This window comes from Lissotriton vulgaris, chromosome 12 (genome assembly GCF_964263255.1).
Source record: "Lissotriton vulgaris chromosome 12, aLisVul1.2, whole genome shotgun sequence".
Taxonomy (NCBI): domain Eukaryota; kingdom Metazoa; phylum Chordata; class Amphibia; order Caudata; family Salamandridae; genus Lissotriton; species Lissotriton vulgaris.
The window spans coordinates 255,484,362-255,497,577 of record NC_141700.1 but is presented as its reverse complement, the minus strand read 5'-3'; the positions used below and the strand labels follow the sequence as shown (position 1 = coordinate 255,497,577).

General features: G+C 47.7%; 1 protein-coding gene across 1 annotated transcript in view; it reads right to left on the bottom strand.

Moving 5' to 3' along the window:
* Nucleotides 1–13,216, bottom strand: part of MMP15 (matrix metallopeptidase 15) — a 226,653-nt gene that overhangs the window by 199,415 nt on the left and 14,022 nt on the right. The window lies entirely within an intron of this gene.

Here is a 13,216-nt window from a genome sequence, read left to right as displayed (position 1 = left end):
GCCAGGTGGGGACCGGCGGGCGTGGGGGGCGCCAGGTCAGGCGTAAGATGTGAGCATCGTGGTCCGAGAGGATCCGACCCAGATAGTCCGAGGACGTGACCCTTGGGAGGATAAGTGCGGAGCATAAGAACCTGTCCAAACGGACCCGAAGGTTGTGTGGAATCGAGTGGAACGAATAGACACGGGCCAGCGGGTGTAAGTGTCGCCATGCGTCGGTGAGTGCCCAGTGTGTGGTCCAGGCCCTGAAGAGTTCCGCCTGTCGGGGGGTTGGGGAGCCTGTGGGAGGGGGGTGTGATCTGTCTAGAGCGGGGTTCAGCGTGCAATTGTAATCACCTCCCAAAATCCATGGGATGGCAGTGAATTGGGCCAGGACGACTGTGAGGTGATCCCAGAATTTATCTTGTTCGGTGTTAGGGGCGTAAATGCTGCCCAGGAGGACCCCTTGCCCGTCTAAGATTCCCTCCAACAATGCGTATCTGCCCTCCCTGTCAACCACCCGTCTAAGTGTCCGAAAAGGGGTGCCTGGCCTAACCCACACTAAGGCGCCACGAGCGAATGCTGAGTAAGTCGTGGCGCAAAAGGTCCCCCGCCATTTGGCCTGTAATCGGGCCAGTTCGGTAGCGTTGGTGTGTGTCTCTTGTAACAGTGCTATGCAAGCTGACATGCGTTTAATGTAAGAGTAGACAGAATAGCGTTTGCTGGGTGTGTGGAGGCCCCGTACGTTCAGCGTGAGAACGTTAACATCTGACTGTGGAGTCGCCATTGCTGTGGTTTCGTGCTTGCGAGTGGGGAACCCTTGTACCTCCCAGGGACCGTGTGGGCCTGTGTCTCGTATGTGCTCCTGCGCGCCATGCTGCCATATGTGTGGGGGAGGGTCTAACGGGGGCTACAACGTGTAGAACCAAAAATGGGGAACAGTCCCAATGCCGGGGATATATCACCGGAGGTGGCATATCCAAACTAGTGTCCCACTAGGGGAGAAATATAACAAAATTCTGTGGGGGTGGTAGCGTGCGTTACTGCTGGGCTGTTCGCAAATCGGGCTGTTGTAGGAGAAATGGCATTCGCGCGTGTGTATGTACAGCCAACTAACTATGCCTCTTCGGCGCGCAGTCTACGCATAGCGTGATCAACAGCCAATAGGAAAAGAGGATACAGCAATCGTCCGATTGTTCATCCTGAAGAGGTGCCTGGTTGACCTGCATGGGTGGCGTCCGTGGTGTGCACCGCAAGGAGGGGAGATGAAATCGGACCAAATCCTGACATCGTGCCATCACTGTCCCGGTCCTTCTCGGGGGTGAACAGGTGTGGTTGGTGTTCCAGGTCCGACGCTGGAGGAGAAGTGTGTAGTTCAGTCACTGCCCGTAGGGCATCCCGTCGCTCCTGCATAATTTGCGTGAGATCGGGTGAGCCCGAGGGTGAGGACGCTTGACTCTTGGAGTTGTCTGTTCGGGTGCGGTTCATGCCTCGCCTTCTAGTACGTCGTGAGTCATTGTTTTGTCTCCGCTGGGGACCGGGCTTAGGGATCAGCGGACAGTGGAATTCCGCCCAGTCCTGCGCTTCCTCCGCCGTGGTGAAAAATATGGATTTCCCGTTATGAAGCACCTTGAGGCGGGCCGGGAACAGAAGGGAGTACTGAAGACCATTTTCACGGAGACGCCTCTTAACTTCCAGATAGGTCGAGCGTTGCTGTTGTATCTCGCGGGCGTAGTCTGGGAACACCATGATCTGCTGGTCTTCCACTTGCAAGGGGCCCGCCATCCGGGCCGCGCGGAGCACCGCATCTCGGTCTCGGAAATGCAGGAACTTGGCCAGCATAGGGCGTGGGGGCAGGCCCGGTTTGGGTTTCCGGGCTGGGACCCTATGTGCCCTTTCGATGGAGAAGAACGCTGACCGCTCCGATTCGGGGGTAAACGACCTGGTCCATGATTCCATATAGGTCAGCGGGTCCGAGTTCTCAATACCCTCCGGCAGACCCAGGACGCGGATGTTGCAACGTCTTGAGCGCCCTTCCAAATCAACGGTGCGCTCCTCGAGGGCCGCCACTCGGCGCAAGACTTCCTTCATGTCTGCTTCTTGCGTCTTCACCGTGGGCTGAAGCGCCGCCACGTTCCGCTCTCCTTCCTTCACTCTGTCCACCAGTTTGCGGTGATCGTCGCGTATTAGGTTGATGTCCGTCGTCAGGGTGCCTAGACGTTCCTCCATAGAGAGCCGGGACATTTCGATAGCCGCCAGCACCTGATCCAGTTTCGCTGATAGCGTGGGATCCGCGGTCGGCGTGTTCGCCTGAGTCCATGTCCTTGTGTGCGGCATGTTCTCGATGGCCGTTTCAGGGACGGCGGTCACCTGCGTGCCCCTTGGTTTCCCCATTGGGCTGTAGGAGAGGGCACCGCGGCGTCTCGGGGTCCGGGGGCCACGGGTAGTTGGGTCGAGGGTCACTCCTATGGGGGTCGAGCAAGCAGGCTCTTGTGGCAGTCAGAGCCCCCGGGGTTCGCTCGGGGTCCCCCGGTTCGGTGGCAGGGCCTGCGCGGGTCCAAGGCAGCAGGCTATGGACGTGGTATGGGGCCAGCTGCACACCCCTTCCCCCAAAGCCGTGAACAGTCCGTGGCGGGGGTCGAGGTAAAGTGTGTTCCCGTGGGACCGTGGTGGTGAGGTGCTGCTCCTGTTGCGGTGTGACTCCGCCGTGTCCCGGAGGGCGGGTTACCACCGTCGCTGCTGTAGGGAAGCCCGGGCCAGGCTCGGCGCCTAGGCCTCTCCGGGCGCCATGCCAAGGTCAGGCAACTCGAGTAGCAGTGCTGTCCGCTGCGCCAGGGGGGTCAATGCAGCCCGTGGCGTGGATGTGGGATGACCGCTGGGGGTCTCAGGGGGGGCCCCGGAGGTCGCTGTGGAGGCAGTGGTGGAGGTCCCCAGGGGGGAGGGGGGGAAGCCGGCACTCACCGCTCGACAGGCGCCGCTCCGTTGCAGAGGGATCCGGGCGCCGCGACGGTGGTGCGCTGGCTGGCGTCCCTCAGTGTCCAGCGGCCGGACCGGCAACCAGTCGGGCAGAGATGCAGGTGGGGCGAGGCTCCTAGGCCTCTCCGGGCGCCATGCCGAGGTCAGGCAGCTCGAGTGGTAGTGCTGTCCGCTGCGCCAGGGGGGTCAATGCAGCCTCGGTCCCCGGCCCATGGCGTGGATGTGGGATGACCGCTGGGGGTCTCAGGGAGGGTCCGGAGGTCGCTGTGGAGGTAGTGGTGGGGGCCCCCGGGGGGGAGGGGGGGAGCCGGCACTCACCGCTCGTCAGGAGCTGCTCCGCTGCAGTAGGATCCGGGCGCCGCGACGGTGGAGCGCTGGCTGGCGTCCTTCAGTGCCCAGCGGCCAGACCGGCAACCAGTCGGGCAGAGGTGTAGGTGGGGCGAGGCTCCGGGCTGGCGTCCACCATCTTGTGCACCGATGCGCAGTCGTCTCGGCGAGTCCCGTGTCGCACAAGCCTTCAAAAATCAGGGACGCCGACCTGGTAGGAGTTCCGCCGCCTCGATGTGTGCGCGGTCCCCGGGGTCTCCGGACCGGCTGCGGGGGTGCGGACACTCAGGGTCTAGGTGGCCGGGGGCGCGGCCGCCATCTTGCGGTCCGGCTCCTCGCCCCGACAGACAAAGCTTCTTCCTGTCGATACCGCACTTCAGCAGCGGTCACGACTCCTTCGGGTGAAGCCCCCGGTGCTGCCGCGTCTGTCAGTTGCCGTTGCTTTGGCTGAGGCTCACGGCGATCCCTGGAAATGGGCAGGATGCGAGCCCGATCGCGGAGCCTCAGCAGAACACCGCCACCATCGTGGCTTACCAAGCCACGCCCCCCAATGAAGTGGAGTACATACCATACATAGCAATATGCTACACTGTGATTCTTGCTATGTGACAGTACTATGGATTTTGGTGGCCTGATAGTGGAGAAGGTGTGAGTGTAGAAACTCTAAGAGAGAAATATTCTCCAAGTAAAAATTTGGAAACATTACTGAAATAGAACAATGCGCCTGTGGACCCTGCCAGGCAAAGTGCTAGAAACATATATAGTGCCAAAATTAAAATTGGCAGACCTACTTATACACGAGTGAAAGTAATTGGGAGGCGGCATGCCGGGAAGTGAAGGGACAATGTGGGAAAATCATGAGGTTGGTGGAAAGACTCAAGTCTTAGAAAAAAAAATTATACATCACACACATACTTCTACCTTTTAACCAGGGTTCACAAATAAATACTAGACTTCCTGGAAGCCCAATTATTGCCGTGAATGATAGCCTGCTGTGAATGCATTTATCTATATAGATTATTCCCGGACGCATTTAGTTGAAACCCTACTATCTTACATTAAGGATTCTACTGATTTTCTAATGAGGATCAGGACGTCAGATGGGAGCTTGGATTCCTTTTGGTCATGTTAGATGTGACTTCTGTCTGCACATGTATACATAATACAGATTGCCTAAAAACCTGCAACAAGTTTTTGAGATCTAGACATTTGAGACTGTATGAACACACTAACAAGCCATTAAACATGGTGTAATGGTGTTTGAAAGAGAATATTTTCCTGTTTGAAAAATGTTGTACACGGTCAGCTTAGAGGACCTGCATGGGCACCTGTTTCGCCCCAGCTATGCTGATATGTGTATTTGCTGATGGGTGGACAGGTGCCCAATAGTGAAGATCGGATACATTTTATGACCAACAAAGTAAAATGTGTACGGTTAACTAATGGACTGATCTTCATATAATGAGGAACAGAGCATGATGTATTATAACGCATTAGAAAAAATAATTCTAACGACTTGAGATTAAAGTTTACTCATTGTATGAGTAGAAAGGAAATGAAGTTTCTGGAACTGAAACTAAGTGTTCAAGATAATTAGATTCTCTCTTCTCAAATCAGAATGCTTAAAACTGGAAATAGTATACTTCATATCTCTAGTTTTCATCCAATTCTCAGAAAACCAACATCCCCCAAGGCGATATTTACACAGCTAAGCGCAATTGTAGAATAACTTAATTTTTGAGCAATAACAAACTAGGAAGATAAAATGTGAGACATCTAAAAGGAGTGAAGGAAAGGAAAAATATGAGCAAGAGTGATTAGCAGCTATTATATTGAACACACGCCAGTTCGTAAAATAATGGGAAACATTGGAAAGTCATTAAATACGACCACAAAAAACGAGATTTCTTATCCCCATACTACAATACATGCATGCCCTTTAGAAGAACCAGATCTCTTCCGGATAATTTAATTGAGAGTGAATTTCAAGACAGAAGGACCGATGGGATGCGGCTAATAGGGAAACCTGACTTCCACTGCTGGGTCAGGTGCAGGAACCATAGGTGCAGTGTTGAAAAGACACACAAAGAGAACCTTTGTACAGGATAAATTGTTAAAATCCATTTGAATACTGCAGAATTGATTATACTGTATATGCCCTCATATGCACCTGCTCTAAAATTTACATTGGGAGTACATAAGAGAACACAAGGACTCTTCAACCACAATGTAGCACTAAGAAAAATGATAAATCCTACCCTCTCCTGAAACATTAACAAAATACTATGCAACTGATACCGTTTTTTGGAACACGTATGGCGGTGGTAGGTAGTTCAATTTTAGATATTGGGAAAACAAACATATTTGAGAACTGAAAACTAAAGAAGATGTAGGTTTGAATACCGAAGAAGGGCTTTTTATATATTTAGAATGAGAACCTTCTTGTTGTGCTTGTACGTTTGTTTTAAAAAATATATATATATGTTTCTAAATGATTTATAAGTCAATGACGTATGTGAAGTATGTATAGAGAATGATCTACATTTAATCTCCTTTGTTTACCCATTATTGATTTGAGAGCCTTTCTGGGAGTTGAGATTATAACTTCACCGGAGTGAACTAGGATGGTCTGACAAAATAATATTTTTTTTTCGGCATAATATGATTTTGCCCACTAGGGCAAAGTTAAATTATGAATTGCATTTCTTTCATAAAAGTGTATATTATATAGATTGCAAAGAACCAACTCTGCAATAGTTGTTGATAATCAAAACTATATCCATGTCATTTTGATGCCAATAGTGATATTGAAATAATTATTTGGACCAGCCACGCTATGATTTGTAATTACAATACCTGATTTGGAAACCCACTTAGGCTAAATGTAATTATGGACTGCACTTTTGTTATAAAAGGTTTAAGTGGACTTCCATATATGATTGCAAAACATGGACCCTGGTAGTTGCCAATTATAAAATGTTTATTCATGGAAATAATATATACAAACAGCAATGCAGAGAAATCCTAGGAATTATCATATAATCATCTTGGATCCATTTGCAAGGTCTATGGAGGATTAACTTGGTGGATGTTTTTTCCATGTCGATCATGAAGGTAACATTCGGTTGTTACTGGTTCTCTGATAGTGTTAATTATGTAATATACAACCACGGAATCTAGATACATATTGTTTTTTAAAACAATTATATAAATGGTCTCACAACGAATGTATATGTTTGAATAATGTTGAGTGATTATTGACTTGGTCAATAATTGTTCTATGTTTATCTCGAGTCATAAAAAACATTTATTTTTTTGTGGACTATTTGCACAATATTGAACAATGTAATGTGGGATCTATGTGAGCTTAAACATATTGTCTGTATTTTCCATGTTTAGAGTAAATAAATCTGCAACAGTTCTTCGGGTATCTATATTATATATATATATGGACCTATACTACCTAGAAGTCCCAATATTACATTCAGAAGATCACCCAGTATGCGTGACGCATTAGACAGATCTATGCCAGAAGAACCTCCTAAAAAGAGGCTAACCACCAAGACAGGTTTCTTCCGGTGCACTTCGTGCAGAGCTTGTACTTTTGCCAAGAATAGTACCCATTATTTCACAGCATTTTGCTCCACACCTGTCCCCATTCGTGAACACCTGACATGTAGATCCGAATTTGTTGTGTACAAACTAAAATGCACATGCAACCTGGAGTACATCGGAAGTACTAAACTTCCGGTACACCAGAGAATATTGCAACACATTCGTGCAATTGTTAATAGCGACAATAACTACCCTGTCGCGCGACATTTTCGGGCTGTCCATGACAAAAAATTGAGAGATCTTGAATATACAGTATTGTGCTCAGTCCCTCAACCCGGACGGGGAGGTGACAGAATGAAACTTCTTCGGCAAAAAGAATCTCATTTAATTTTGGCCTTAGACACCAAGGCACCTAATGGTTTAAATTTGACCGAAGAGTTAAGCAACTTTCTATAAACTGTATAGGGTCAGTTTGAGACAATTATTTTTTTGAATATGTACATGAGTTATCTGATGTGGTGTAGACTTTCGCTGAGAGGTTGGCCGGCTGGCTAGCCTACATTTGTATATACTTTGTTTTGGTGTTTTTTTCTAATCATATTAGAAATGTATATTTTGAGAAGATGTACACCTAGTTGCAAAGTTATTTGACATATTAGTATGCTGTGCACTGTCAGGGCTTATTTGACTTCAGTTGTGACTATGTTTATGAATCCCATTCCCTCTTAGTTTTCCCTGTCACTATATTCCTCCTTTAGTTTTCTTATGCTTTCTCCCACATGTCTGGTTATATTATTATTATTATCATTTTCTATTTTTTAATTTATTATTTATTCTTTATTTTTCAATGATGATGCTTTGGTTTCAATTTTTCTTGATTATTGGAATGGTATTTACTTCATCTGTTATGATTCTTAGCTGCTTATTTTAGGTTCAGCAAATTATTTTTACTTATAGGCACTATGTCAATATGAAAATTTTATTATTTTTTGGCACTAGGTCATCATTATGTTTGTTGTGATTGACAATAACAGTATAACCTTATTTTGGTTTTTAGGCACTTGCCGTCACTGTTATTTGTAAATACACGAACCTCTTTAATAATCATAACATTGTAAATATTATATATGCGCTAAACAGGCAGTCCGTCTTGTTATGCGTAACTTTTGCAACCATCTTAGTTGAAGCATCTATATTGTTACATTTTGTGTTACTTTGTTTCTATTTCTTGTATAAATATTTAGTCCTTCCTTTGTTGTTATGAATTGGAGAAGGCGTGCATCATTAGCGGTATTCTTTGAAGTCCTTTGTTTATGTTGAGTATTTAACCTCATAGCTGCTATTACACATTCCTCCCCAGTGCTGCGCTGTCCATTAGAACTAGTGCTGAATGGACGTTCAATGGTCGTGCGCAGCACTGGGGAGGTAGCGCTGCTGACGACCATTGGCCGTCAGCAGCACTTAAGGGGTTAAACACTTCTTTGTTTTGGGCGCATTGTGTGATCAAGCTCTCTTGTAGAGTGAAACGCGTCATCCCTATTAAAATTCGTCTTCCCTGATATCCATTGTGGATCCATTTCTTTGAGGCTCAACTGTTTTGCTGGTTGTGAGGAGTTACGAGGTCTCGACCGCTGTTTCCAATACTTTGTGGAACCTGGACTGCTTTTTATATATATATATATATATATATATATATATATATATATATATATATATATATATATATATATATATATATATAAATCCATCTTAGTGGTGGTTACTGGGAAGTTATAGTTAAGGAAAATCATTTTTTTTAGTTTACTAATAACTTTGGCACCATTTAACGAGTCTTCACAGAACTTTAAAAAAAACAAGAAAACAAAACAAAAAAGGTTACTCCAACTAAGCCCCTCTCTGGAAAGTTACAGGTTGATCCATCAAGTAGGTGCAGAGAAAAAAGGGGGAATCACTAAACATGTTTTCCTCATTTGTTTTTCCTTGCGAAAATTAGACACAACCACAGCCAAAATGGCTGAACCGAACTACACCAAAATTGGCAGAAAGCAAGTTCTGGGTCCAGAAAGCATACTTTTTGCGATTTGGTATAAATCCGTTCACTAGTTTCTGAAAAATTAAGGCTCAAATACTTTCTATATTTCATGCCACGGAGGATCCGTGGAGCTGACAGATCTTAAGATAACATTTGATTGGTTGTCACCACATCAACAAAGATGGTGCGGCCCTCATTTTAGGACTTAGAGACAGACAGCCTTATTCATGAAGCCGAAATTGGCTTGCAAAGGGCCAGATTCTGAGAATCTGGCCCTTTGCGAGTGCGATTTTTGCATTTGGGATTCAGCATCCCAAATGCAAAAATCGCTATTTGCTACATCGCATATTTGCGAGGAATTACATTTAAGGAATCTCTATTTGAGATTCCTTAAATGTAATTCATCATCCAATTTTCAATTGCGAAATCGCAATTTCGGGCCGCAATTTACCGCGAGGTCAAACCTCGTGGTAAATTGCGAAAACTCAGAAAAATGCATTTAAATGCATTTTTCTGAGTTGCATGTTACACACACACAAGTCCTTTGGACATGTGTGTGTGCAACACCTGTGTAAATTTTCATTGCAGGGGTGCTACAGGGTGTCCTTTGGACACCCTGGCACCCTTGTAATCGCAATCTCATTTGCGATTAGCTAATTGCTAATCGCAAATAAGGAATGACTCCCCATGCATTCCTATGGGCCTTTTGGCCCATAGGAATGCATGGGGAGTTATTCCTTATTTGCGATTAGCAATTAGCTAATCGCAAATAAGGAATCAGTGGGAATCGCAATTAATATTGCGATTCCTACATGAATCCCGTTTTGCGAGTTTGTAATAGCGATTCCTTATGAATCGCTATTATAGACTCGCAAAACGGCCCGTTCATGAATCAGGCCGAGAGTCCCCAGTCTTGAAAAAAAAAAAGGTTAAAAAATGATATAAGGAGGAAGGGCAGAGATACCCTGCCCCTCCTTGGCGTGGAGGCGGTTCTCAGATGGACCCCTCAGGCTGAAGACACTTTTTATAATTTTTTACGCCAATTCAAAGTGGATCCGCAAAGCTGCAGCCACATTAAAAAAAAAGTACTGCTCCCGCACTTGCTTTAAAAAATAAAAACCCTATGTGGGTGTGACGGGGCGGGTCCCCTGGTGGAGGAACAGACGCCGGAACTGGACTGGTGGTCTGCCACCCCACTTGTACCTGCTTCCATTCCCTCCCTACAGCAGCCTGATTCATACACTCAGGAGGAGTGGGCGGTAAGAGACCCCGAACACTGGTGGCAAAACGAGATGGTGGAGGGACCTGTTCCCTTTAAGTGGGAGTACACAACAAACGAAACCCCGCCCCTACAGAGCGTCACGGCGTCAAAAGGGGGAAGAAACTAGGAAGCGACGGACAGCGTTTTCCCGGAGGAGAGAGGAGTATACAGAAACGGAGAGCAGAGCGAGGAAGAGAAGAACGACTCGGAACCAACCTTGAAGACCGCAGCGGGGTCGGAGAAGCCAGGAGGCCACCGTTTCCAAGTGTCGACCCGCCACGCTCCCACAGGAGGGGCGTGGCTCCAACAGGTACGGGGCAGAGTGGCGGGCTGGGTGGGACGTCGGGTCCAACCTACGGAGTAGCCTGTATATTTGTATAGCCCCGTGTATAGTCCTCTGACCCTCTCCCCTTTTCCTCTCACGAGCACTCCTACACTTCGGCTGTATATATTCACCACTGCACTAGGTTACCCTCACTCCCGGTCCTTGCTTTTCCCTAGCCCCAAACCCTCCACTAATTCGTCCCTATCTCTCTCCTTTCCTTACGGCCGCTGCAACCGGAAACCTGGGGGAAGAGCTGATACCAGACCTCATCGCAAGCTGGAGCCCCTACGGAAGCCTGCCATTGACCCGGCCGCCTTTGCTCGAGAGAGCATCACCAGCCGAAGGAGAAAGTTTTACATTAACCCCTTCGAAGCTAATGACGAGCTGGGCTCGTCATGGCGCTTACCTGCCGTGCGCGGATGACAAGGCCAGCTCGTCATGATTAATGGTCATTTTTTTTTTTCAGCGCAGGACGGGAAAACGCCTAGCAGCCATGTGGTTAAAATAAAGCCTTCCCTTAAAACCTTCTTCAAGGTCTCGGACTCTATATCTACTTCCCCTACCCCTCCTGTCTCTTCGTCCCTCACCAACCCGGGACAGTGGGCCAGGGCCCGGGGAATAGCGCAATGTAGTTTATAGTGAAGGAAGAGTGCGTTCCCCTCCCAGAGCCTCGTTGAGGTCTGGGTAACCCCATCCTATAGGGCTGACATGGTAATTGGAGGGGATGTTAGACCCCCCACACATGCCTTCTTGAGGCTCCAAGGACCCCATCCCTCAGAACGATTTCTTAAATGGGAAGAGAGGGTGTGGTCCCTGGGGCTGTTCAAACTTTATTGGGCAGGTGGCACTGACCCATACTATGGCTTGGGTCAGGCTCACTCGCTGTGTCACAGGACCCCATCCCCCCCTGGACACTGATTTCCCCACCCAAAGTCTAATGTGCTCCCATCTGGCTGGATAAAAAAGCTGCACCTGCCAGGTGGGGGCACAAACGTTTCTCCCTGCCCACAAAAGTGCAGGCAGGGAGACAAAGAAAAACTGTTGAAGGGCCCTGCGCCAAACTCCCGCAGGTGGACTAAGTGATGTTACAATATTATAGATGTTATTTTAAGTAAGGCAGTCTTACTGATGACTTTATGAAAGGGTCAGAACACCAAAATATAAAGCAAGCCTATTGTCTTTATCAAAAAATCAATAAGTAAATAACCGAAGGAGTAAGAAATCTTCAGCCTCCCTGAATATACCAAATAATTGTACAAGAGAGGCTTAACCTTTCAAATCCCGATCTCTTAGAGTCCAAGATGCCAGTTGCCTGGCCCCAATATGCCTCAAGATGGTGGAGGGTCTGCACCCAGGTGAATTAGTGAGATCCTGGCATCTGTGGGATATATTAGTAGGATCCTCCCCCACAGGTACCACCAGTGGCATGCTTCAGCATTGGATTCTCTTCCACTGCACCTAATGTGAGTGGGTGGGCTCACCTCAGTTTTCAAGCACAGCACTTTTGCTAAAGAATTACAAGTGCAAGTAAAAATCGCATTTGGGATCCTAAATCCTTTTTACTATCAATGTCCTTTGGCAAGGACAAAACAGTGGGATCTTTAGTGGGTATGATGACCCCTAACATCTGTGTGTCAACATGCGTCAGCCTGTTTCTAGTGCCATTAAGGGTCAGAAGACTTTCTTCGGAGTGTAATTCTTAGGAGGGAGGGTGCCAGACAGCACCTCGCCCCGCAAACCATTAGCAGTAGAGGTAGGTGGCATTCCCGAACATATAGAGGACCTACCTTCTCAGCAGGGGGGATGGGTCCCTGTACATGTAAAGTTATATGCCGAGGAATAACACACTGCCCAGAACAATGCTGTGTCTTCGTGACTGTGTGGGAGCAAGCCTGGGAGGGACCTGTGGGACACTGACTGGGACTGGTTTCTGAACAGCACTATGTCTGGGAGGGATGAGACGCACTCACTGGGATTTGTCTCTGTAAGTAGTGATAGTATAAGTACTATTCCAGCAAGGGAGGGCCGCGGAACATGCTTGGAATAGTCTCTGTGCAGTATTATGCATGGGCGGGGCAAGCCGGGCACACTCTGGGACTGGCTGCTATACAGTAATGTGACTGAAATGGACAAGCAGGGCATACACTGGGATTGGTCTCTCACCAGTACGGCTATTGAGATGGACAGGCACCCTCACTTTAGGACTGGCCTCTGTACAGTACTATGCTAGGGAGGGATAGGCAGGGCACACAAACTTTGGAACTGGCTTCTGTACAATTCTGTGAGTGTCATGGACTGACACACTGGTAGTGGTCTCTCTGCAGTACTATGCTGGGGGAAGCAAGGCAGGGCACATACCAGGACTGGCCTCTGTACAGTACTATGCCAGGAAGGGACAGGAGGTCAAATCCATTGGGATTGGTTTCTGTACTGTACTGTACTAACTCTGTGAAGGTATGGACTACTGAGAAGTGCCACAGAATCCGTAGAGTAAACAGGCCAGGTACAGGGAGGCTTGTCATCCAGTACAGTGGCCGGGTGGTTTTATCCTAGGAATCACGCCTGTCACATGGGAAGGTAAGCCACTTATATAAATATAAGATCGTTATTTGTATCACAGAACAAATTCTTGGAAGAACAAAAGGAGTGAGTGGGGCTGGCGTGGTGTCATCCTAAAAAGGAGGCTGATGGAGTTAGGAATTATTTGTGCATCCATCTCGGAGGAAGGCAGCCTAAGAGGGCCAATCTTCTCACATACCAGGGC